General features: G+C 46.3%; 1 protein-coding gene across 2 annotated transcripts in view; it reads left to right on the plus strand.

Moving 5' to 3' along the window:
• Positions 1 to 26,838, plus strand: part of EHF (ETS homologous factor) — an 80,460-nt gene that overhangs the window by 27,669 nt on the left and 25,953 nt on the right. Inside the window, exon 1 of one of the 2 annotated variants that reach the window (XM_074997485.1) lies at positions 13,232 to 13,385. The exons of the other annotated variant lie outside the window; for it this stretch is intronic. The gene's annotated coding sequence lies outside the window, so the exon portion shown is untranslated. Of the gene's footprint in view, positions 1 to 13,231; positions 13,386 to 26,838 lie in introns of those variants that run through there. 2 annotated transcript variants of the gene reach the window in all.

Below are 26,838 nucleotides of genomic sequence, written 5' to 3' on the forward strand. Positions count from 1 at the left end.
CAGCTGTGCCTGGCACCCTTATTTTGATGTGTGCTACTGTGGCATGTAGACGTTCCCTCGCAGCGCCTATTTCGATGTGGTGCTGCGCAACGTCGATGTTGAACATAGATGTTGCCAGCCCTGGAGGACGTGCAGACGTTATTCATCGAAATAGCCTATTTCGATGTCGCCACATCGAAATAGGCTACTTCGATGTAGGCTTCACGTGTAGACGTAGCCAGGCTGTGTCTACAAGTGCCCCAAACTTCGAAATGGCCATGCAAATGGCCATTTCGAAGTTTACTAATGAAGCGCTGAAATGCATATTCAGCGCTTCATTAGCATGCGGGCGGCAGCGGCGCTTCGAAATTGACGAGCCTTGCCGCCGCGCGGCGCATCCAGACGGGGCTCCTTTTCGAAAGGATGCCACCTTCTTCGAAGTCCCCTTATTCCCATGAGCTCATGGGAATTTGCATGGCCATTTCGAAGTTTGGGGCACGTGTAGACACAGCCATAGTGTGCAATTCAGAAGGGGGATTTAGGCACATAATTGCTACTTTAGATGCCTAAACCCAAAATTTAGATTCGCAAAACTGAGGCTTAGCTGTTTCCTAATCTATTACACTCCATGGGTGTTTAACTTTCCACTCATTATATCTCCTAGGTGCCTATATTTCTGCCACTGGGTGTGAGTAGAGCAGAAGGGCCAACAACCACCACAGGCTGGGGGCAAGATGGGAGCAGGGGGCTGGCTTTGAGGCATGGCCAAAGGTGGAAGGGACCAGGCTTAGGGCAGTCAACCCTGGGCCACCTCCACCACTCCCTCAGAGCCATGCTCGGAGCAGCGGTACAGTGCTGCTGTAGGCTACGTCTACACGTGAAGCCAACATCGAAATAGCTTATTTCGATGTAGCAACATCGAAATAGGCTATTTCGATGAATAACATCTACACGTCCTCCAGGGCTGGCAACGTCAATGTTCAACTTCGACGTTGCGCGGCACCACATCGAAATGGGTGCTGCGAGGGTACGTCTACACGCCAAAGTAGCACACATCGAAATAAGGGTGCCAGGCACAGCTGCAGACAGGGTCACAGGGAGGACTCAACAGCAAGCCGCTCCCTTAAAGGGCCCCTCCCAGACACAGTTGCACTAAACAACACAAGATACACAGAGCTGACAACTGGTTGCAGACCCTGTGCCTGCAGCATGGATCCCCAGCTGCCGCAGAAGCAGCCAGAAGCCCTGGGCTAAGGGCTGCTGCCCACGGTGACCATAGAGCCCCGCAGGAGCTGGAGAGAGAGCATCTCTCAACCCCCCAGCTGATGGCCGCCATGGAGGACCCAGCAATTTCGACGTTGCGGGACGCGGATCGTCTACACGGTCCCTACTTCGACGTTGAACGTCGAAGTAGGGCGCTATTCTGATCCCCTCATGAGGTTAGCGACTTCGACGTCTCACCGCCTAATGTCGAAGTTAACTTCAAAATAGCGCCCGACGCGTGTAGCCGCGACGGGCGCTATTTCGAAGTTAGTGCCGCTACTTCGAAGTAGCGTGCACGTGTAGACACAGCTGTAGTGTTCCAAAGAGGTTAGGAGTGCCAGCTGCTGCCACTATTGCTGCTTCAGCAGCGGCAACTGCTAGTGCTCTGGGCCCCTTTGCAATGCTGGGCCTGGAGCAACTTCCGCCTTGTCTCGGCCTCGCTGCTCCCCTCATCCCCATCAGTGGGCCTGGGGTAGAGATACTTCAGTCCTGACAGCTGGCACAGCTAGATGCCTACTCATACTTAGGGCTGGTGGGATTTATGAATTATGTATTATCCCACTGTGTGACTGGATGAAGTAGGAAACACAAAAGTCATCATAGCTTTATGTGCACTGCAGCTGGAAGTGACCCTCCTAACCGAGTATTCAGACCGCAGTAGATTGGCTCAAACTTTCTTCTTCCCCTTATCTCACTAGCTGGTGTCAGGTCCATGTGCAAGCATCTGCCATCTTCCTCTGCTGCTGGTGGTATTAAGGTTCACCTGCTTACCATCATCTTTTGTGCATATATTGTTTTGTCTGATTTTCTTGGAGTTTCTTTCCTATCACCTATCAGCTTCTCCTGTGATACTGTCTTCACTATCTTCATCCTTCCTTTGCATATTTCCAAACCAGTGAAGTCATATTGCCTGCATTTCATCAGCCACATCACGGACTTGGACTACCATCCTTGTGCTTTCTTTTCTAAAGCTATCTCTTTGTATAACTTTTTTTTGTTTGAAAACATCTTGTCTTGAACACCAGTAGGCACTGAATCTGCCATCTCTTTGTCCCTCAGGCTTTTGAATTACGCAGCACTGGGGGCTGTTGGACTATCGGTATCAGTGACATGTGCTTGTCATACACAATACTCAGCATATAACTCCACCCTATTTTTTTTATTCTTCACATTAAAAGCTCACCATCTGTCAATCAAGGCAATTGAACTGGTCATTCTGGTTCAGTTGTGCGCCATTAATCTCTGTGTCCAATTTCCCTGTGGCTGCTCTGTTGACCTACATGACCTCAGTCTTAGTTATGCTCATTTTCATCTCATGCCTGCTTAGCTGGTCATACCACTGGCTTACTATTTTCTCTGTGTCTTCTTTCATGGCAGGTTCTTACCTTTCCCCATTGGATTCTTCTTGTTGATATAGTTCATTTTGAACTTGCCTGCTGACAAGCTGAGGGGGACAAGAGGCACGGGAGGAAGGAGAAACTGGATTCCAGTCATGGTCAATGGCCTCCTGCTGGACCTGGAAACATCTGTCTTCACTGCAATAGAACTCGTAGTTCAAGGTTAGGCCTTATCAGCCACCTGAGGATCCACAACTCCCATGTAAGATGATTATACTTGGCAACAAGTGATTGCCATCAACATGATAAACAGCTGTGGACTGAGTGCCTACACATGGTGCAATCTTTCACATCAAAGGAGGTTGACATTCCAAAAATAATACTTGATTCATTGTTTTAGGTGATCTAGCTGGTGCGTTCATTAGATTCTTAGACAACTCCATATTTCATCAAAACAAAAAGGCAGTCCAGTAGTACTTTAAAGACTAACAAAACAATACCATCTCTCTGCTCTTCTGATTTGCCCACCTTGATTACACTTTTTCTGATTTGTCTACCTTGATAACAATTTTTGGTTCTCTGTGTGTTAAATAATGAGTCTGTTCTGGTATGGCTATCGTCTGGAGAAGCAGGTCTGTCCCACGAAAGCTCATCACCTAATACATGATTTTGTTAGTCTTTAAAGTGCTACTGGACTGCTTTTTTGTTTTGATAGTGTACAGACTAGCATGGCTATCTTTCTGTTCCGACAGCTATCTCTCTGTTACTAACTCCATATTTTGTTAGTATCAGTGTTAACAACCTCCTGTTCACTTTATAAAAGCCCATAAACTATCCTGTTGGCTATCTAGCTGCTTCTCAATCACGTGCAAGTTACAAGTATGGCATCTGTGGTATCTCACCCTTCCCTAAAGCCTTCCCTGGTTCAAGGGAGACTCACCATTTTCCTAATGTTAGCATCCAAGATGCATTCCAGTATGTTCATCAAATGTAGCAGTAACGTTATCTCCTGATAATTTCTGTTTTCCTGGATAATTTCCTTCTTACATAACAAGGCCAAGAAATTCTTGCACCAATCTTTGGGAATTCTTTTGTGGTATCCCTTTGATGCCTCTTTGCCTCAGGATTTCACCAGATCCACCATTACATTGTCAGGTCCTGCTGCCTTTGCACGGCTGCGTCTACACTAGCCGGCTACTTTGAAGTAGCCGGCACAACGTCGAAATAGCATGTGTCGCGTCTACACGTGCTGTGTACTATTTCAACGTTCAAATCGACGTTAAGTGGCGAGATGTCAAAATCATTATTCCCATCAGAAGATGGGAATAGCACCCTACTTCGACATTGAACGTTGAAGTAGGGTGTGTGTAGATGATCCGCGTCCCGCTACTTCGAAATAGCAGGGTCCACCATGGCGGCAATCAGCTGAGGGGTTGAGACGTGCTGGCCAGCCCCTGTGGGGCTCTATGATCTCTGCGCCCAGCGGTTCTTAAAGCTGCAAGGACCTGGAAACCCCTTGGCAGGAAGCTGACAGCATGCACGCAGCAGCCGTGCCACGAGGTGTCCCTGCACAGCCCAGAGGGACACCATGGCAGCCAGCCAGCCTCCTGAGCACCCCCAGAGCTCCCCCTCCGGGCCATCCCAGGGATCCCAGGCCTCCAGCCAGCGGGGTAGGAAGCGGGGCCCCTCCTGGACTGACCCTGAGCTCCGTGACCTGCTGGGGCTCTGGGGTGAGGAGAAGGTGCTGCACATCATGGGGAGGAAGCAGCAGAACGCAGAGGCATTTGCCCAGCTGGCTGAGGGCCTGGCTGCCCGGGGTCACCCTGCTCTCACTCCTGACCATGTCAGGAGTAAGGTCAAGGAGCTGCGGCAGGGTTACGCCCGGGCCCGGGACTCGGCCAGCCGATCTGGGGCTGCCCCCGCCACTTGCCGCTATTACCGGGAGCTCAGGGCTATCATGGGCCCCCGGGGCACCTCCTTCCCCCCAGGCATCCTTGACACCACGGCCAATGAGCCCCAGCCAGTCTCGGAGCCAGGGACAGGTCCAGAGGCCAGCCCTGCCCCCGCCGCCAGGGCTAGAGCTGGGACCCTCCACCCCAGACACCAAGTGGTCCAGCGAGCAGTGGGAGCTCGTGCTGGACATCCCATCCCACAGCTCCAGCCGGGTGTCCGCTAGATGGGCATCTCCCGATCCTGGCAGTGCACCATCAGGTACGTACCCCACAGGGCACAGACCCCCTGAGCATGGGGCGGGGGCACCACTTGACCGGGGGCCCCACACATCCCCACCCTACCATGGCCCGGGCACACCATGGCACAGGGATGGTGCCACAGCCACCAGTGCCTAGCAGCACCTCCACCCATGGACAGTGCCGTGCCCCACCCCCGGTGGGAGGGGAGAGGGGCGGACCACTGGAAGGGGCCACCCACAGGATCACTGCACGCACCAATAGGGGATGGATGCGGGGGGACGACACAGGTCCTGGGGGGGGATGGGGGGTGGGCCACGGGTCAAGGCTGGGTACTCACAGCCTCCCTTCCCCCTTTCCCCCTATTTCTGCAGCTGCACCATGCGTGGTCCCAGACAGCCCTCCGAGACCACCAGAACACCAACACCTGGGGTCACTGCCTGCCCCGGGATGTGCCCACCACCGCCGGGGCCACCGCCGCACCACATATGACCCCAAGGTGGCTGCGGCCCTCTGGCGCCAGGCAGACCTCATGGAGCGGAGGCTGCAATTCGAGGAGCGGGAGGCAGCCTGGCACTGGAAGGCCTGGTGGGAGTTTATGGCCACCTTCAACTGGGTGGCCAACACCTTTGAGGAGCTGGTGGCCCGTCTGCCCCCCCCGATGTCCTCCGTGCTGCCCTCCCTGCCACCCCACCTGCTGATGTCCCGCCTGCTGCCCTGCCTGCTGATGTCCCGCCTGCCGCCCCACCCACCAGCTCCTCAGGGCAGGAGCCACCCGGGGCCAAGGACAGCTCGACCATACCTCCCCGTCCTCCTGGCCCCCAGCCGGCCTCGCCGGGGACCCCGGCTGAGAGGGGGACCAGCCAGTCAAATGCGGCGGGGCTCGCGCCCTTCCACCCCGCCCCAGAATGATGAGCTGATGTGTGGCCTGTCCATGTCTCCCCCCTTTACATAGTTGTCCCTACCCTGTATATAGTTATTTATAGTTGACCCCTCCCCGTACATAGTTTATTAGAGATGTCCCCACTTGTATATAGTTTTTATTTTCATTTAATCTGTTTTATTTGCTTATATTATATGCCGAAAAGAGGCGACTTTTTTGTTCCTGTAAATAATGATAGTTTTATTTTTCCAAAAATCTGTGTCCCATGTGCTTTTGGTGAGGGTGGGGTGTGGGTGCTGGGGCGGGGTGTAGGGATGACCGGGGGGGGTTGTTCACTGGGGCCCCTGGTCAAAGTACTCCCTTAGGTCCTTCCGGACCCAGACCCCGTCCTGGTGGGCCTGGCGGCTTGGGGTGGCGGCTGGCTGGGGGTAGGCTGTTGCGGCCTCCTGTGCCTAGCCCTGCATGAAGGCCTCCCCCTTGCTTTCCACCAGGTTCTGGAGTGTGCAGCAGGCCCCCACAACCTGGGGGTGTTCCAGGAGGCAACGCCAGCGGCCTTTCACGCGCCCGAAGGCTCGCTTGACCACTTGTCGGGAATGGTTGAGTCGGGCGTTGTAGCGCTCCTGGCTATCAGAGAGGTGGCCTGTATAGGGCCGCATAAGACAGGGCTGGCGGGGGTATGCCACATCCCCCACAAGGCAGAGGGGGTACGGTGGTGGTATCCTCCAGAGGGATCTCCCTCTGGGGGATGTAGGTCCCTGCCTGCAGTCGGTGGCATAGTCCCGAATTCTGGAAAATGCGGGCATCGTGGGTAGAGCCAGGCCAGCCCACGTAGATGTCCTGGAAGCAGCCATGGCTGTTGACCATGGCCTGCAGGACCACAGAGTGGCAGCCCTTCCTGTTGATGTAGCAGCCACCACTGTGGTCTGGGGTGCGGATGGGGATGTGGGTCCCATCAAGGGCTCCAAAGCAGTTGGGGAATCCCATGGCGGCAAATCCCTCGATGGTCCTGGTCCCCAACTCGGACGACCCTCTTCAGCAGCAGGGCACTGAGTGCATGCACCACCTGTGGGGAGGGAACATGGGTGCCTGTGAGGGTTTGCAGAGTGTGACCCCTTCCCCACCCAGGCCCCCCTCCTCCGCCCCCCTCCCCAGGCCCCCCTTCCCAGACCCCCCTCCCCAGGGGATTCAGCCCCAGGCCTCCTTACCTCCATGAGGACAGCCCCAACTGTGGCCTTTCCCACTCCAAACTGCTGTCCCACGGAGCGGTAGCTGTCTGGAATGGCCAGCTTCCAGACAGCTATTGCGACCCTCTTCTTGATGGTGAGGGCGCGCCGCATCTGGGTGTCATGGTGCCTGAGTGTGGGGGTGGGCCACTGGCAGTGCTCCATGAAGTTCTGCTGGCTCATGTGGAAGTTCTGCGGCCACTGGTCATCATTCCATTCCCCCATAACCAGGTGCTCCCACCACTCGGTGCTGGCGGGGTAGCGCCAGAGTCGGCAGGGCACCCGGCGGCGGAGGGAGGAGGGCCCAATGGTCGGGGGCGTCTCCTGGTGCTCCTGGGGAGGGCTCCCATTCCAGAAGCTGCTGGACGACTGCCCAGGCATCATCTAGAAGGGCGCCTGCTCTGTGGGAGGCGGCTTGTAGGGTTTCCAGCTGCTGCTGGACGTCCATGTCTGTGGGCTTGAGGTCTGTGAGGCTGGTATCACCAATGCAGGGCTGCTCGTGCGGTGCAGGCCGAGTGTGTCTGGGAGGGGCCCTTTAAGGGAGCGGCTTGCAGCTGCCCCGGAAGGGCTAGTCTGCTCTGTGAGCCGGTCCATGGGCTTTCCTGGCCCCTTATTTCAAAAGAGGAGGCTTGTGTGTGTGGACGCTCCGCATTTCCTTCCGGGCGGGTCCTTTCAACATTCCTCAGCGCTACTTCGACGTTGCCAGCCCTGGAGGACATGTAGATGATAATCATCAAAGTAGCCTATTTTAATATTCTTACTTCTAAATAGGCTACTTCGACGTAGTGTCCTAGTGTAGACATAGCCCATGATTCATTATCTGGACTGAATTTCTCACCTGTTCCTCCCTGAAGTCAGACTTAGCAACCACGTTAGGTTCACACACTGGGAGCTCTGCCAAAAGGGCTTTGCTCTGTGACACTCTGTAGCTCTTAGTATTACTCTGTAACCTCTATGCTCACCACTGTTATATATGATTGTGATATGTTTTGTACAAACTATGCTCTATGAGGTATCATTTTAAAAAACTCTTGATCCATTGAACCTTAATATCCTGTTGGCTTGTATGTACCATCAAGAAGAATGCACTCTCTGAAAGGCAATTTTGGAGAGGCCATGTACATAATGGCAACTGAATGACCCATGAGGCCTGTCTGAATATCATGTCGCAGCAAGTTCTAGCAGCTGGAAAAAAGTGTAAAAACAGGGACAGTGACATCCTCACTTGGCCTCTTTCCCCAGCCCCCCCTTCCGCCCCCAATCACAAACCTGGAATATTGTGTGGAACACAAAGACTTTGAACTAGGGAGAATGATCCCAGACCGAATGGGAGCATGACTTGTGTTTTGAGGAACAGTTAGCTGCCTGTAACATCATGAGAGACTGCTTTAGTCTGTGAAAGACAGAATTTAGCCTGCATTTCTATTTTTACTTCTTGGGTAACCAGCTCTAATCTCTATGCTGCTACTTATAACTACTTAAAATCTATCTTTAGTTGATACATTTGTTTTACATTTTTACCTAATGTGTTTTTGTTGAAGTGATTGGGGGAATCTCAGCCTTTTTTAAATAAAGTAACCCTTTTTTTTAAAAAAAAAGTACTCCCAGACTTCTCTCACATACCCTGAAGGGTACGCATACCACTGGTTGAGAAACATGGTCCGATGATAATCTGAAGTGTTGAAACAGGTACCATTGAAACTTTACAGATTACTGTTTTGCATACCATCAAGTTACACCTCACTTAAAAACTACTTATAAAAACATGCAAAAATATCACAGGAGACTATTACTGAAAACTTGCTGACTTATTATCAAATAAATGAATTAGAATAGAAATATTGTACTTACATTTCAGCATAAGGTATATGAAGCCATAGAAACAAGTCATTGTCTGAATTAACTTTTAGATTGTAGTGACTTTACTAGTATGTGGGGATTTTTTTAGCCATTGCAAAACTAGGCAAATATCTAGATGAGTTTTTGTACCCGTGGAAGACCTCAGTGGACCCCCCACCCCAAGGGTACCTCAATTGAGAACCACTCAAGTAGTGCATGCCCATTTCCCTTTGAAGAAGTGGTGAACTTATTAATGAGTTGGTACTGTCCAAGGGAATCTGGGGCAGTGTAAGTTGGTACATTTCTGGGAGCCAAGGCTGGGGGCTAGGGTGACTGGCTGGTGCCTCTCCCTGGATGATTCATGCATGGCTCAGAGAACATTCAGGCAATTTTAGTTCTGTGTGTGGATCCACATGTTGATGACTGAATGGTCATTGGCCTGCATGGGTTTTTGTTGCTTGTCACTGGCATAGCTTCATGTGAGATAGTCAGGGCTGGATACTTAAATGAGCCCTGACATCCTATACAGTCCAGTTTCTATCCAAGGGATTCCATCACTGCCTCATTTAAAAGACTCAAAATATTGTTTCTACCTCTCTTTCATTGTTCATATGTTACTAGGGGACTTCCCTGCTCATCTTTACAAATGATGGTGCAATACCATTCTTCTTTGCATCTCATTGTTGCAATGCTATAGATCTTTTTGCCAGAGCTGGGTAGCAGACAAGCGTGGTATGCAGTCTGCCTAGAACACTGTCTTTGGCCTTTTTCACTGCTCACTTGGCCACTTGCTTTGCTTCTTTATATTTGCTCTCATTTGGTCTCCAGAGATTAACTTCTTTTACACACCATTTTCTTTTGTTTCAGATTGCTACCTGAACTTTGTTGGTCCACGCTCATTCCCATTTAATTCACTTTCTCCACCAAACTCTTCTGTCCCCATCATCCATGTTCCTTTGAAGTGGTTCCACTCCTCTTCAGCTGGTGTTAAATCTGTTTCCAGATACTGATCCTGTCTAGCTCTGCTGGTATTGAGCTTCTGGAATCATGTATTGGCTATCACCCATTGGTGGGCAAGACACATGTCTAGTAACACTTTTTCTTCCTCGGTCACAGTGCCGAGGGTGAAATTTCCAAAATATATTTCATAGCCCCATTCTTTTTTTTGCCTGCATATTCATTCCTGTCACCCAGCACCAAGAACAGCACCTGTGGCTTCTGATGCTGCTATACCTGCCAGCACCCCTGATTCAGAAATTCCCCTTTTCTTTGGTATGTCCTTGCTGAGGTGCATATACTGATATTCCAAACAGAGCACATCCTTTAATTTGCACTCAGATGGCCACCAGCCTGTCACTTAATCTAACAAGTTTGATCAGCATCGTCTTCAACTCTGCTACTGCCCTGACTCCAGTTAGATCAGAAGAGTTTGCCCAACTCCTATGCTGTGCTGTCAATCTATCCTGTTTCCTGTAAGCACAAAACATCAATATCTCTCCAAACCATCATATCAGCTCCTTCCATGCCGTCACCTCTCATACTGGACACATGTAATGTTGCTAATTTTATGGCATGGGATTTCTTTAATGGTACAAGCCAGGGCTTCTTGCCTGACTCTGCTCTTACTGGTGGTCCCCAACTCTAGAGAACAGTTCAGCTGCTGCCCCCTGGAAGTCTTGCTGGTGTGGAGCTACCCAGGCTGGTAGTGAGCACCCTTCTGGTATGCAGCTTAGACAGCCAGTAGTCCCTGGAGGAGAAACATACAGATTTGTCTCAGTCCTCCTCATAACCTGTATTTACTACTGCCTTTTGGTAACGTGCCAAAATGAAGAAACTGCTTGCACTGATGTATTTTAGCATGCTCAAAAGAGCAGTATGGATGTTGAAGGTTGACTGGCAGCTTGGGCTCTCAATCCTACATAATCTTGGGTCTGAGCTTGGGTGGCTAGCCCAACTCTCTGTCAGAGCCACAGTGACCACATTGCTATGTTTAGTGTGCTAGCTCCAGGTGTTCTAGTGTTAGTTTATCTACCCAGGCTCGGAGGCTCACTCTCATTTGCAGTATACACATACTGTGGGAGCACATCTACCAAACTGGACCCTGCACAAAACCCAGATGCAGGGGGAAGGGGTGATGGTATCCTATTGCTCAGTGGTTAGGGCATTCACCTTGGAGTTAGGACAGCCGGGTGCAAGTCCCTACTGTGCATCTGGTAGGGCAAGTATCAGAGAGGTAGCCATGTTAGTCTGTATTTTTGAGAACAACAAGAAGTCCTGCAGCACCTTATAGACAGATATTTTGGAGCATAAGCTTCCATGGGCAAAGACCTGCTTCATCAGATGCATGAGTCGGGGGCGGTGCGTTCAGAGGGTTATTTAAAGAGTGGGGTCCCAGGAAAAGGGAGGGCCAGAGCTGACAAGGTCTATTCACTCAAGATGGAAATGTCCCATTATCAGTAGTATGTATCAAAAGAGGAAAAAACAAATCAGATCAGACAGGGGGATGTGGCCCATTGTCAGAATCTAATGTGGATGGGCCGCATCCCCCTGTCTGATCTGACTTGTTTTTTCCTCTTTTGATACATACTACTGATAATGGGCCATTTCCATCTTGACTGAATAGACCTTGTCAGCTCTGGCCCCCCCTTTTCCTGGGACCCCACATTTCAAATACCCCTCTGGAATGCCCCCCCATGCATGTGACGAAGCGGGTCTTTGTCCACGAAAGCTTATGCTCCAAAATATCTGTTAGTCTATAAAGTGCCACAGGACTTCTCACTCAGGGGCTACGTCTACACGTGAAGCCTACATCGAAGTAGCCTATTTCGATGTGGCGACATCGAAATAGGCTATTTCGATGAATAACGTCTACACGTCCTCCAGGGCTGGCAACGTTGATGTTCAACATCGACGTTGCGCAGCACCACATCGAAATAGGCGCTGCGAGGGAACGTCTACATGCCACAGTAGCACACATCGAAATAAGGGTGCCAGGCACAGCTGCAGACAGGGTCACAGGGCAGACTCAACAGCCAGCCGCTCCCTTAAAGGGCCCCTCCCAGACACACTTGCACTAAACAGCACAAGATACGCAGAGCCGACAACAAATTGCAGACCCTGTGCATGCAGCATGAATCCCCTGCTGCAGCAGCAGCAGCCAGAAGCCCTGGGCTAAGGGCTGCTGCCCACGGTGACCGTAGAGCCCTGCAGGGGCTGGAGAGACAGCGTCTCTCAACCCCCCAGCTGATGGCTGCCATGGAGGACCCCACAATTTCGACGTTGCGGGACGCGGATCGTCTACACGGTCCCTACTTCGACGTTGAACGTCGAAGTAGGGCGCTATTCCGATCCCCTCATGAGGTTAGCGACTTCAACGTCTCGCCGCCTAACGTCGAAGTTAACTTCGAAATAGCGCCCGACGCGTGTAGCCGTGACGGGCGCTATTTCGAAGTTAGTGCCGCTACTTCGAAGTAGCGTGCACGTGTAGACACAGCTAGGTAGGGCAAGGATTTCATTCCCTATCTCCCCCATTCTGGGTCTGGCTCTAACTGGTTGTATATTTGGGGTTCAGGCATTTTGCTTCCTCTTCTTTGTTTTTTAATTGAAAAAAGGGCTGACCTGGCTTAGGCACCTAACTCCAGGAGAGGGTTCATGCCAGTGAAATCCAAGTGTGGGGCGAAGTCTGCCTTTGACCCCATTACATGCTTAATGCCTGGGACTTAGGCCCCATGCCTCTTCTCAGTGTGTACCATTCAAGGCACTGGCTTCAGTGAATTCCTGTTTGAGGTTAATTCTCCGTATGCATTGGGCACCTACCTCAGGGTTATGGACTCCAGTAGGCAGCTGGGCACCTGAACATAAGTGCCCCTTGTCCCACCTTTGCCCACAGACATGCATGTTCACCCTCTTGCACATACAAGCTTGCCCTAGTTCTGGAAGATGCTTTACCTTCACTCAGATAGCTACAAGACTTAGCGGTGAAAATAATATAATGGACTCAAAGCTCCCTCACACTTGTGAAGCCCTGTTATGTTCAATGAATGCCCACAGATATAAGTTAAGGTATAATTTAGCCCATGATATTGGAGCATCCAGTTTATCTCGCTACCAACACGATTGTACCCTGCACTACATTTTCTAGTGTTATTTTCAGACTAATTTTAAATATTGCAAGTTTCAGACATTCTTCACTTTGACTTCTCCTTGTTCTAATTATCAGCTGCTTATTTGTTGGAAATAACTTTTTGTAATAAATAAATAAATTGGACAGTGGCAGAATGGTCTTTAAACAACAACTGTAGAGCAATCATTCATTGACCGGTTTCATATTTTTTGTTCTTGGGACATATACGTAACCTGGTTAGACCTGTTTTGTTTGAGCACGAAGGTGTGAGCTGGCTGTATGCAAATATTCACAATCTTATTTTTTTCTCGTTATTGCTGCATACCCAATCAAAAAAACAGGAAATGACCTAAGGAATTCCCCCATTGGCTGACTAAATGGTCTGCAAAATGTTTTAAAATTAATATCACATTCATTTATCATCACTCCTGTGGGGCTTTTGAAGTGCTAACCTAGCACCTGTGTTTACCTAAGACTTGCCATTCTCTAGACAGCATTCTCGTTGCCTCAGCTAAAGGATTTCCCCTTCAGAATCAGCAGCTAAATGAGGTAAGTTTTTTTTTAACTTCCTTTTCAATTCACACCAGTGAGGACAAAAACAGTGTAGAAGTGTGTACTGGAATCACTCCCACGCAACACCCCATCAGCTACCTTTTGCCCACTTTGAAACTGCAACTAACCTCTTTTAATAAAAAAAATTGAGCCTTAAGATAATAAATGCTATTATTTTCTTTTGGAATTGGTGTCCTGCCCTTGTTTGTCTTTAAGAATGCTCCTATGATTTGTATTTTCTCAGGACAGGTCACCCAGCCTCACTAGCTTTGAACAGTCCCACTGATTTCATGGGAGTAAAGTACCATACTCACTGCGAGTAAGGTGATCATCTGCCCTTATATTTATGAGAGTGGTTTTTATAATGCATTTAATGATGTTTTGGGGCCCAGTTCTGTCACCTTTACTGACATGAAGTTGTACCTTGCTTCCCTGAGTACGTGCAATCAAATTAATGGGGCTTCTTATTTAATAAAATACCACTCAATGGGAACAAGGGTAGTAGACACAGCTACTTGTAAATAGACTGTGAAATTGGCAAGGAGTCTTCTTAGTATTGCCGTACGATTGGATCGGGCATTTCACAGATGAAACAATCCTGCTTTTTTTGTAGTTGTGATGGTGGTAATTGTGGTGATGGTGAAAACATCCTTCTTTACTCACTTTTTTCTCAATCCTTTCTTAATTAAAACTCCTACTGTTTTCAGTTGTGGCTATATCCTGATCTGACCATTTTGTGGTTAAAACTCTTCACTGATGTCAATGCACATTCTGCACAAGGGAGAACTGAATAAAATCACAGTAAAGGCTCCAAGAATTTGGCTCTGAGAGCTTTGCCTGTAGTATTCCCATTGATTTCCATGGTAACTGTACTTGAATAAAGACAGCATATGTGCATTAAGAGTTAACCCACTGTAAATAACAGTATTTACTTAAGTCTGTGGTAATATTTTAGGAGAAGAAATTGCACTGATTTTTACAATCCGTCTGGTTAGGAAATGACACTGAAAGTGTAAAGTAGCAGTAATTCATTTACCAGTATTTCCCTGCTTGATACGGCTTGATATATTTAAAATATTATTAGTGGACCTTCTGGATCTATATAGATAGACAGATAGATAGACGGCTTGTGTCTACATCACATTTTAATTATTTTACCTAAAAAGGCATAAAATATTGCCTTTCCATCTCAGTATAAAGTGCATTCAGCTTCTTCATTTTGTTCATGGGCTTTGGAAAACAGAAACCAGCTCACAATGATAGGAGCTACACCATAGCCAAACAGAAAGTAAAAATGGTTCACTTATTTTTTTTGCTATGGCTTTTGTATATGTACTATCTTGAATGTGTTTATCTTGCAGCAATACTTCTTTTAATTTGGGGCTAGTCGTAATGGAATAATGGATTTATTCTGAGATACATTTTATTGGTAAATTTGCTGGTAGCAGCTTAAGTCAGTTGATGTAAACTTTGCATTTTATAGTTATAAGAGCTGGAGAACAAAAAAAACCTCTTTTATTAAAAAGTAAGTCTGACAGCCAAAGGAAAACAGTTGCACTTAAAGTCTTCAGACAAGTATGACAAAGATGTTCAGCAACAAATCTCACCATAAAATGTCAGTTTCAGCCAGGAGTTTCAATAGGCTTTAGCAGAGCAGGCTACTCTTTGTTTTTCCCACATTAAGAAATCATGACAAATCAGGCTGTTGTAACTCAGCCCTTGACAGCGTTAGAAAGCTGTGAGAGTTAGTTGTAGGGCGGTGGGAGTTCACATTATTCCTATTGTGGTGGGATCTTGTAGCAGAAGGCAGTCTGGTGAGTGCTGAAAATAATAGTTTACCTCCTTGTAGGAATGACCTGGTGCCAGCCCAGTCAATTAAGAATCAGTGTTATTGTAACATCAGATATTTACTCATCACTCAGTTTTTATCAGTGAAAAGAAAGTTCTGTGTCCAGTTGTGGCCACCTCAAAAAGGATACGGTGGAACTGAAAAAAAGATTCAGAGAAGGGCAACAAAGATCATCAAAGAGAATGGAAATGTTCCTAGAGAAGGAAAAAGTAAGAGACTGGGAGCATTCAGCATAGAAAAGAGATGACTAAGCAAGATGTGAAGTGGTCTATAAAATCACAAACAGTATGAAAAAAGTATATAGAAAAGCCTTTTTACTTTTTCTGAGAAATTAATAGGTATCAGATTTAGTACAAACAAGAGGAATACTTTTTCATACAAGACATAATTAATCTGTGAAACTCATTGTCATGAGGTGTGGTGATGGCCGAAAGTAAAATTAGGTTGAAAAAAGAACTGCAGAAATTCACAGAGGATAGGTCCATCAATGGCTGTTAGCTAATGTGATCAGGGGTAGAACCCCTTGCTCACCCTGTCCACTCACCCTGAAGCTTTGGTATAGGTCACCACCAACAGAGGCAGGATGCTGGATAAAATGGACAAGGGTCTAATCTAGAATGGTAGCTCTCATGCTCTTATGGGCAGATAATTCGATTATAGAAATTAGCAGAGAACTGTGTGAGGACAAGTTCAACTGTAAGATAATTCATTTCCTCTGGAAACTTTTTCAGTTGCTTTCATTCACAATGGAGTCTCACATAACTATAGACACTCTTTGTGTCTGAGTGATATAGGAAGAATTTAGACTGGAGATAAAAAACAGAACAAAACAGCCACAATCATGGATTATGAGAAATTAGAGATTGGAAAACTCTAGTGATCCATTCTATCTCCTGCCCAGCTAGAATTGTTTGCTACCATATGTCACTCTGTTCCTCTCCAAATGATACAGTCAAACGATGAGGACACAAAATAAAGAACATAGAACAAATTAGTTTTTTCTTTCTCCTAAAATCTTGCTCTGGATGCCGAAGTGAGCATCAAGGAGTTAATCTCAAGGCAGGGGATTAGTGGCAATACTTGAAGGAAATCTTTTGAGAGAGGAGAGCTATTAACACTGCACTCGTCCTACACACATAGTTGAGTGTGTTCATGGAAACTTTTCCAGACTCTGCTCTTGAGTTTCCATTCCTTATGCAATCTTATGCTCTCCTTTTTGAACTATTCAGACCCAGGTAAGAGCCATATACTTCAGTCATTGATCAAGCATATCTCCCACTGACTGCAAATTACATTGACGTGTTTGCCTTTTCTGAAGATGATTCTGATCATGGTGATGTTTAGGGGCTAAGACAGATCGAATTGGTGCTTGAGTTCCTGAAAAAATTTATCTGGAGTGTGGTCTTTTGAATCATGCTGGTAACATACAATGCTACATATTCCCTGATGTGCACCGGTTTGGAAGGGAGGGGGCACGGAATACAACTTGCTGACTTAATATTGGCCAATGTGCCAAGACTGAGATGTAGTTAAACAGCTGACCACTGACCAATGTATTTCCAATAAAAGTTTCCTCAGATCTTGCACTGCTCAGCTTCTCTTCCTGCTTCATATAGCTGAGGATTACGTTTTCAGTTGTTGATGAGAACAGTGCACAAGAAAAGGGATCGCAGGCAGAATTTTCAGTCGTGAATTTTATAAATGGTTTGCTGAAAGGGTGTTGGGCCATATTATGTTAAGACGTACTTGGCACTGAAAAGACAAGTTAGTGACTTTAATGCCTGTGTGGCTTGCAGTACTACTGTAAAATTAAATCTGAACCTGGTAACAGAACTTTCAGACAAAAATGTATGAGATTTTGTTGCTAATTTTAAAGACAGTGAAGCATTATTTGTAAATCTACTGTTAGCAGAGTAGAAGGCCAACAACACCAATGGCAACATGCAATGGTTTCAACTGATCCTGGAACTTAAGAACACTCAAAAAGCTGTAACATCAAAAATATGTTCTTTTGTCTCATCTCTGAGTTAAACCAGTGCACTGACACAGTAGCCTGCACACACTGAGGACTGGATCCATTTCCCATTAATGTCAATTGTTTGAGAACTTATTGCATCAGCATGTCAATGAGGGGAGTTGTTGACAAGTAGAGCTGGACAAAAACTTTGTGTCCAAAAATGCAGAATGTGGATAGATCAGAACACTGTGTGAAATCATGTTGAATTTGCCAAATTATGTGGATTTTTCCACATAAAAGAAAAAAAGAAAAAAAGAAAAAAAGAAAAAAAAATTAAAAAAAAGTTTCAAATGATTCTCTATTTTGAAATGTATTTCACGTCAATTAAAAAAATTGAAAACATTTTTGAAATTAGGACAATGAAAGCAAATGTTTTGTTCAACCTGAATCAATTTCATTTTTGACTTTTGTTTCATGAATTTCTGTTTTGTTTTGTTTTGTTTTGTTTTTCCAGAAAGTCCAGTTAACTAAAAACCCAGTTATTTGTTCAGCTTTTTAAAGACTGAGTAAACAAATAATTTTGGGTCGTGTCCCAGGGACAAGAAGAAAAGCCCCAAAAGTAAGACAGGGATTGGGTAAACTCAATGTCCATGTCTACACTTGGCCAAAATTTCAAAAGGGCCATGCTAATAGCCAAATCAGAGAATACTAATGAAGCACTGAAATGAATATTCAGTGCCCCATTAGCATGCTGCTGGCCACAGCACTTTGAAAGTGCAGCATTTCAACAGTGTGCAGCTTGTCTACGTGAGGCCCTTTTCAAAAGGACCACACAAACTTCAAAATCCCCTTATTCCTATCAGCTGATTTTGATGTTTGTGGGGTCCTTTTGAAAAGGGCTCTGTGTAGATGAATCGCACGCGGTTGAAATGCAGCACTTTTGAAGTGCCATGGCTGGCAGCATGTTAATGAGGTGCTGAATATTCATTTCAGCACCTCATTTGTATTCTCTGATTTGGCCAATAGCAAGGCCCTTTTGAAATTTTGGCCAAGTGTAGACACAGTCTAATTCAACTGCCATTGCAATAAGTGATAGTCCCTTAATTTACTGTCATGGGAGTTGAATTCTGCCCTGTTAGGGATGAGTCCTATGCCAAATCCAATTATCTGTATACCCTCAAACATGGGTTTACAGGGGTTGTTTAGTCATGACGGTCCTCAAAGAAGAGCACTGTGTAGCTCAAAAGCTTTTTTCTTCTACCAACAGAAGTTTGTCCAATAACACGTATTTCCATACCTACCTTTAACACCTTGTATGAGTTTGGATTGTGACTATTGAAAGCTGTATCCTATTAAATGAACAAGAAAAAAATTTGCTAATTAGTCAGTGGAATAACCCAGTGAAAGAAATTACCTCGGTAACCCCACCCCTCATTTAGTTTCCCTCACATTCCAGATGGCAACAACTGTATGTTTTTCTGATGGTCCAGTGGAAAGGACTGTGCAGACACCATTAGGAATAATAACAAACTGTAGGGGACCATGCAATAAATATTAATGGTAACATTCAACTCAGGATTACCCAAGGCAGTAAAACAATATTACTAGGCAGCAATGGAAAAAGAACCTTTCCTAATATCTATAAATCCATAAAAGAAGTGGAAAGTCCCTGATCACAGTACAGGGAGTACAGACAGTCTAGTGTGATCACTTCTGAGCTGATTGCTGGGATAATTAGTCCAGATGTAATCAGAAAAGGCTCTGAATTTAGAAAAGTTTGTACTCTTGTACAATGTAAAGATTCCTACGCTATATGAAGAGTTCTCTTTTTAGAGTGAGAGAAATAAACTAATAGTTTTTCTGTTTTCAGATATTGCCTTACACTTCTATATAGTTCAAAAACAAAAAGCCGTTCTGTGGCATCTGGGAGACTAACAAATTTATTAGGTCACAAGCTTTTGTGGATAAACCCCACTTCATCAGATGAAGTGGGTTTTACCCATGAAACTTCATGACCTCATACATTTGTTAGTCTCTAAGGTAATGTCTAGAATGCAGGCTTCTGTCAGGAGCTTGGAGGTCTTCTGACAGAAGTCTGCCACTCCAGGTACCTTCTGCTGACATCCAAGTCATCCTTGTTCCACGAGAAAGAAGAGATGTGCTGGCAGAGGGGGTTTTCCTGACATTTGGCCCTGTGTAGACAGGCCAAATATCAGGAAAACCTCTCACTACAGAAGAGAGATACACAAGTGCATTGCACAATTTGCGTATTGTTTGCTGACTGATCGCTTCAATCTAGACATAGCCTAAGATGCCACAGGATTGCTCATTGTTTTTGAAGTTACAGATTTACATGACTACCCCTTTTAGACTTCTCTGCACTTAACATTCAGTAAGTGATTATAGCATATTGCAGTATAATTATTTTCCTGTTTAACGAAGCCAGGTAAAATTGGCCAAGATGTTGTAGCTGGAAAATCAGTGAGTAGGTGCATGATATAATTATCCCTCCTAATTGTCCTAATGATTTTTATCAAAACACATGATTACCCTTACACAACAATATAAAAGGAGTTTGCCTTTTGTATCACTGTGACATATCATGAAAGGATATCTGTTTCTGCAATTGACCAATAAACTGGAATGACTGAAAAGATGTCTCACTGGTCTATCAGGTACTGGGACATACCAGTGGGAAATTTTCATCTTCCACAAAAAGATTGCTGTCTGCAACACCTATACCCTGCAACAGATATTACTCAAAACGTTCACAAGGCATTAAATGAAAATGTACCCTTTAATGTTGAAAATTCCCACCAAACTCCTCTAGTGTAAAAGAAAATTGTTTATAGAAGTGATATTGAATGAATGGGTCTGGTCTTGACTCTAGGCACATGAATTATCATTAAAATAATTGTCAAAATCAGACTGTCCAGGGTGAAGAGAGACACCACTCTTCCTTAACTTAGTGACTTGTAGCTTTTTTTCCTCTGGACCAGTTCTATTTTGCTGATCTGACTGAATAATTTATGAGTCCCCTAAAAAGTGCTTAGCTAGTCATTTTGCAATGTACTTCACTGGTACATATGAGTGAGTGACTCATGTTGACCTCTAGTGGAAGAATGGATACAGAAGCTCCTACCATTAACAGGATCAATAGGAATAGTATTATACTGAGGTGATTCAAGACTACAGTTCTGGATCCAGCTTCCCAGTTGTAAAGGCTTTATATAAGCAATATGCATATTTCTCCAATGCATAGTTTTACTATATAGTATTCCTCAAGAAAACACTCCAATACCTCATGTTGAGAAACACGTGTTGATGGAAGTGTGACAGCACATGGAGGGTAAATCATCTCTCAGGCTTTTCTAGGTGATGGCTGTCTGTTTTGGGGATCATCGATAGGTCAATGGCAGCATGATGACTCCTTTTACCAGGAGTTTGGGCAGTTGGGTGTGTTATCATTCAGCACCTGACTAGGCACGTGATAGCTTTGAGGGGTGGAATGGTGTGAATGCCAGTCTGAATGGGTGTCTTGTGAAGAGAGCACTCCATCCCTCCCAACCTGTACTTTCAGTTAATGTCACTATATAACATATAATCTTCCTAACTCACTAAATTTAGTGCAGTGCACAGGGCTTTGGAATGGGGACCATGTGACCTGGGTTCAGACAGCTCTGCTACTGAGTACCCATGTAAGTTTAAGCAAGGCACTTTACCTCCATGCTTCAGCATCACCATTTGTACTATTGAACTAATGATAGTTACCTTCCTTGGTAAAACCCTTCATGTGGTTGTGGACTATTATTCAGAAAAGTCCCTTATCTTTTACAACTGTAGCTCAATGTTTATGCTTTTGGTGTGTCACCGTTTCAATAGCTCTCCAGTCATCATAGAGTCTTTTAGACTGGATGGCACCTATGGGTCAGGTTTTTAAAAGGAACCTAAAGGATTTAGGCCTCCATATGTCAGTGAATTTTGATGGAAATTGGTTGTCTGATGCCTTTTGGCTCCTGTGAGAATCTTAGGTTGGTATTCTAATGTAAGAAGCAAGAGGAAAAGAGCCCTCTTCTTTTAAAAACAAATTCCCCAACATTTCAGGTCTTTATCATAAAGAAGCAAGGAAAGGGCCCAAGTTCACCTGGTTCCTTTTTCTGGTCACTTTTCAGACTAGTTTGGCTCAGTAGAACTTTTAATGGGTTTTGGCTGATGGCAAATACAGAGCCCAATATCTGATTATGACACTCCTTCTCTGGAAGCTAGGTTATCCTGTAGCTAAGGCCTATTATGAAGCAGCAGGCAGTTCATTCCAGAACTGAAAGCAGGCATTTACATGAAAACTAATAGGAAAACCTCTATTGTCAAACCAGCCCAGGCTGTTGAGGCAGACACTTTGCTTTGCTCTTTTATTTTTCAACAAATCAGAGCAGACCTGTTGTGTTATTGGAGTAGACCAGCAGGTGCAAATAAAAAAAAAAAAGGCTCTGCTGCCAACTCAAAGGAAAGAAGGAAAGGGTAGGGCTTGTAGGACTTATACCCTCTGGGAGGCATAGCGAAGATAACAGAAAGCCATGCCAGCAACTGAATTAACGGCTCTATTTATGGTGGGTTTTGCCTTAACAATGCTGTCATATAAATACTTCATTGTATTGTTTAATGCAACCAGCGGTGACAGAAATGGAAGCAGGATTGGGGGGGGGGGCTCGGCGCTCTCACAGCACAGGTTGAGGAGGGTGTGTGTGTGTGTGTGTGTGTGTGTGTGTGTGTGTGTGTGTGTGTGTGTGTGTGTGTGTGTGTGTACACTCTTTCCCAAAACAACAACCAAGGGTAGGGAGGGCAGGGGGCAAAGGAGAAGCAGCCCTCAACTTTAGTGCAGAAGGTGGAGAGCTGCTCTTGCTCCCCTTATCCTCTGAAGGAACCATAGAGTCAGACTCTTTCCTGAGCCTTGGTGAATTTGTTTCTGGCTGGGACTGACTGATGCTGGGGCATACATGAGCTTTTTGTGGTGGCATTGTGTTACAGACCCTCACTGAGCAGATACAGGGCTGCACTGCTTCCGGGGAGCCCCAGTACACTGTGGCTCAGGGAGGCACAGTTTCTCCTGGAGCTGCCAGCCACACTGAGTGTGTGCCATTGCTGTACTCCATTAGAGGGGGAAGCATACACCTCTGTTCAGCCAGGAGGTGGGGTGCCTGGCAGTGTTCCCTGTAAGCTATGTACTTGGGTGGCCACTCAGGAAAGAGTCCACTGCCACCCAGCTGATTAGCAGAGTGCTCACAGCACCCACAGCTGGTAGCATGTGTTTTTACTGCTGGCGCACAATTGCACATGCTTTGGTGCACACAATAAAATTTATTCTACTCACAGATGAAAAAAGGTAGCGGGAACAGCAATGCCAGGTCTACATTTCTGACACCGCTTTCTGTTGGGTGTTTTGCTCTTTATGCTGGGAAAAAACAACATGAGGAAATGGCCAAGGCACAGCTGGGTCCCAAACAGCCAGGTGTACTAATGACATACAGGCATGCCAGACCTCCCGATCTACATACTGATGCTCCCAGTGATTGCCCCCAGCTTCTAGAATAGTGGTGCCAAAATTTTGCTTGGTGCTGTCCTGCCCCTTACCAGTAAGGGAATCTGTCTCCCCCACTACACCCTGGCCCGATGCTATTACAACAGCTGGCTCAGTAAAGGAGCTGGTGGGGGGCAGAAATGAGGATGGGGGCAGAGATGGAACTAGAGGAGGAGCTGCCTGGGGCCAGAAAGGGAATGAGGGCACAGCTGGGCTGGGGCTGGAGCTGGTAGGTACTGGGGCCAGGAGACAGAGAGGGAGCCTGGACTGGGGCTGGGAGCCGAGCTGGGGCTGGGAGTGGAGCCATGGTGAATGCTGGAAATGTGGCTCTGCCCCCTGAATCACCCCTTCTCTGGGCCCCTGTCTCTGCCCCTTCTGAGGTCCTGCTGCTGTCACTCACTCTCTGCCACCCTCACTCACTTTGACTGGGCTGGGACAGGAAGTGGAATGCAGAAAGGGTGAGGGCTGTAGCTGGACGTGTGAGCTCTGGGGTGCAGCTGGGGCCAAAGGGTTAGTGGTGCAGAGGTTCTGAGTGCAGTGTGGGGCTCATAGCTGGGGCAGGAGGGTTGTAGGCTCTGTCACGGAGTTTGGATGTGGAAGGATGATCTGAGCAGAGGCAGGAGGTTTGGGGTGTGGGCTCTAGCTGAGCAGAGCTTTCCTCAGGAGGCTTCTAGTCAGTAGCACAGCTGGTCTAAGGCAGGCTTCCTGCCTGTCCTGGCTCTGTTCCCAGATGAGGTTGGCATTTCCCTGGAGTCTCTAGGCAGAGGTGCAACCAGACAAATCTGCATGGTACATGTTGGCCGTGCCTGCAGGCACTGCACCTGCAGGTCCCTCTGGCTGTGGTTCCCTGCCAGTTGGAGCCGTGGAGCTGGATTTTGGAGCTGGGCATCACATAGAGCCTCCCTGGCTGTCCCTGAGCCATATTCCCACCGTGCCGCCAAATAGACTTTTAATGGCCCTGTCAGTGTTGCCGACCAGAGCCACCAGGGACTCTCTAAAATGTTCTTGTTGAAAACGGAATGCCTGGCAAGCCCAAATACTGGGTAGGGCTCAATATTGCCTCTACTTTTTTCCATCCATGTGCAGAATAAATGTTGTTATGTGCACCAAGGCATGTGTGGATGTGCACCTCCAAGAGAAACACCTGCTGCTGGCTTTGGGCACTCTGCTAATCAGCTGAGCATCATTTGAATCTCTCCTGAGTGGCTGCCCAAGTGCTCAGCTAAAAGAAAAATGGCAAGGATGGAGAGAGGAGCTGAGCTGCTGCTGTGGCCAGAGCTGTGGCTGGTGACTGGGCTGTGGGCAGGGTCAGAGAGGAGATAGGGGCAAATGTTTCTCCATGACCCCCAGGACCACTGTTCTAGAACAAGTTTGGGGACCATTGTTCTAGAAGAAGTACCATTTGAAAGCTGTCAGAGTATTTAAAGGGATATATTACTCAATTCCTACACATTATATCCTGTGCCACACTGCTTACTTTGGGGTGTCTAGTATCCCACAGGAGACAAGCAGGGACTGTGACCAAGGCCAAGCTTAGAGCCAGCAGAAATTCTGAAATATTACCTAGTCCTGAGAAAGTTTCTTTTGAGGACTGGGAATTGCAAGTTTACAAACAGCCCTATAAATTGCTCAGATCTACTGCCCCACATACCTGGGGGAAACCTCCCGCTATCAAAATCCTTAATGCCATCAATTATGCCACCTCCTTCTAACTCACCTCTTCTGTAATGCTGACAGACATCTGTGATCGGATAGGGAAAAGGCAGAGGGTGAACTGTGACTGGTGTAACTGGGGTTTCTGACTGAGTTATCATACCCGAGGATTGTGCTCACAGCTAGTCTATGCAAAAACATCATGGAGATCACATCCTACTTGATCCTCCACTTCTCTGCCCTTCCCTGCTTGTCTCACCCATACATTGTAGCTAGTTGTTTAGACTGTAAGCTGTTTGGAGCAGGGACTGTTATGGACAAGCTTTGCATAATGAGATCCCGAATGAATCGAAGCCATAGGTGCTACTGCTATGTAAATAGTAACATCAGATCAATTTGTGGCATAAGTCACGGAAATGGACCCAGACTGGCAAAACAGCAAATTCTAGGGGTGCTTGGACCCACAGTTTTACATCTGCCCACTATAAACATATGATCTATTTGCAACATTTAGATTTGGAAACAGATTTGGAGATTTTGACCTGTTCCAAAAATGTGGGAGTGTGCGAGACTCTGAGCTTAAAACTTCCCCTTAACTGTAACCAACCTGGACTAGGATGTGGCAGCATCAGAAGCCAGAGCCCAAACTAAGGGGTGGAGGGTAGCTGTTCTGCCCTAGGAGAAGATCAGGGACCAAGCTGTGAGAAAGAGTGTTACAGATTGATTGCCACATCTCTCTTGCTCCCTTGCCTCAGCAGAATCCACATTGCCTTAGTCTTCTGCCCTTTGCATTGGCAAGAGAATGAAGCAAAGGCTCAGTTGCCTCCAGCTCCTGCATATCTAATTCCTTGCCCACCCAGGCAAATTAAGTCTGACGGTGGCTGCTCTACCACCATGTACAGACCAGCAATGTGGGCACTGCGTAAGGCAGCTCACAACTGAGCTGTGCTGCTTTGTAAAGGGGAGAGAACGTGAACTTTCTTCCTCTTCCTCATTGCCTAATTCTCATTTAGAACTGAATCCAGCAAAGACGAAACCTCCAAGCAGAAGTTCTTCTGGAAAGGGAGAATTGTAAAACAAAGACCCCCCTCAGAAAAAACCCCCAAAAAACCACACACATCCTTCTGTTTTGGGGAGAGCCATAAGATACAGTAGTTTTACTACAGAAAATCAATCTGGCTTCACAACGAAAGAGTAGTGACACTGATAGTTAAAACACACTTCTTTTAGAATAACCACACATAAGTTGCGCTGGGTTTTTGAATGTTTTAACTGGTTGTTACGATAAGATCACACATAAATCAGTTGTCTTGCCTGAGACCAGAGCATCAATGGACTCGCTAGCAATAATAACCAGGAATAATAAATATATAATCATCTTCAGGATTGGTTAGTAACTTGGTGGCACTGCAGGCAGCTTTAGCAACAGAGAAATAAGACATGGGCCTTTCTTCCCAGGGACTTACACTTTAAACAGACAATACAGTTGCACACTCACCGAAATTACAGAGAGCAGTAAGACGTAATGAGAAGAAAGGGGAGAAGATTTAGGGCAGTGGTTCTTAACCTTTACTGCAGCCTGAACCTCTTTAGTTCTCAAAATATGTTCTCACATCCCTTTCCAAAAATCAAATGCACTCCTTATCAAAATAAAAAACTGAGATGGGGGGCATATACACTTTTAAATGCATATTAAATATATGTAAAATAGTTTTATGTTATTACTCACCACAAATACTAGTACAGTAGACATACAAAAATATGCAAGTACAAAATAGTTGTACTTACGTCCCTGTGCTTAATTTGTGGTTTTGATGATTTACCTTCTAAAAAAATCTGGCATGTCTCGCACCCCGAGAAAGGGGATCACGCTTTAGACCACTGACTTAGAGCATGGTTGTAGATTTTTGTTAGTGTGCTCTTTTCTATCTAATTACAGATATGTGGCTTGTCATGTTTCCAGGATGGTTTTAGAGGGATATTTTTTGTTCCCTTTTTTTGTATTTACATTATTTGAGAACCTGAGGGTGAATCCCTGGCAGAAGTTCAATTGAGAGAGTCAGCGTGTTCAAGAGGGATCTGATGGAGAGGAGGAAGATGAGTAAGTTTATAGGAAGAGGGGGATATTTCTGGTAGAAAAGTGTGGAGCTGCAATAAGAGACAGAGGCTAAAGGAATTTTGTGTGGGGAAAACTGCTTCTTCTGTTGTATACCACATTCTATATCATTGAGGCCAGATTAATAAACAGGATGAAACTACTAAATATTCTAGGAGCACAGCTGACCAAAATTGTCAAGTTTATTCTGAGACACCATGGGTTGTGTCTACACTAGCTCCCTACTTTGAAGGGAGGATGGTAAGTAGGGTGTTGGGAGATTATTAATGAAGTGCTGCGGTGCGTATGCAGCACTTCTTT

This window comes from Carettochelys insculpta, chromosome 6, assembly GCF_033958435.1.
Source record: "Carettochelys insculpta isolate YL-2023 chromosome 6, ASM3395843v1, whole genome shotgun sequence".
NCBI lineage: Eukaryota > Metazoa > Chordata > Testudines > Carettochelyidae > Carettochelys > Carettochelys insculpta.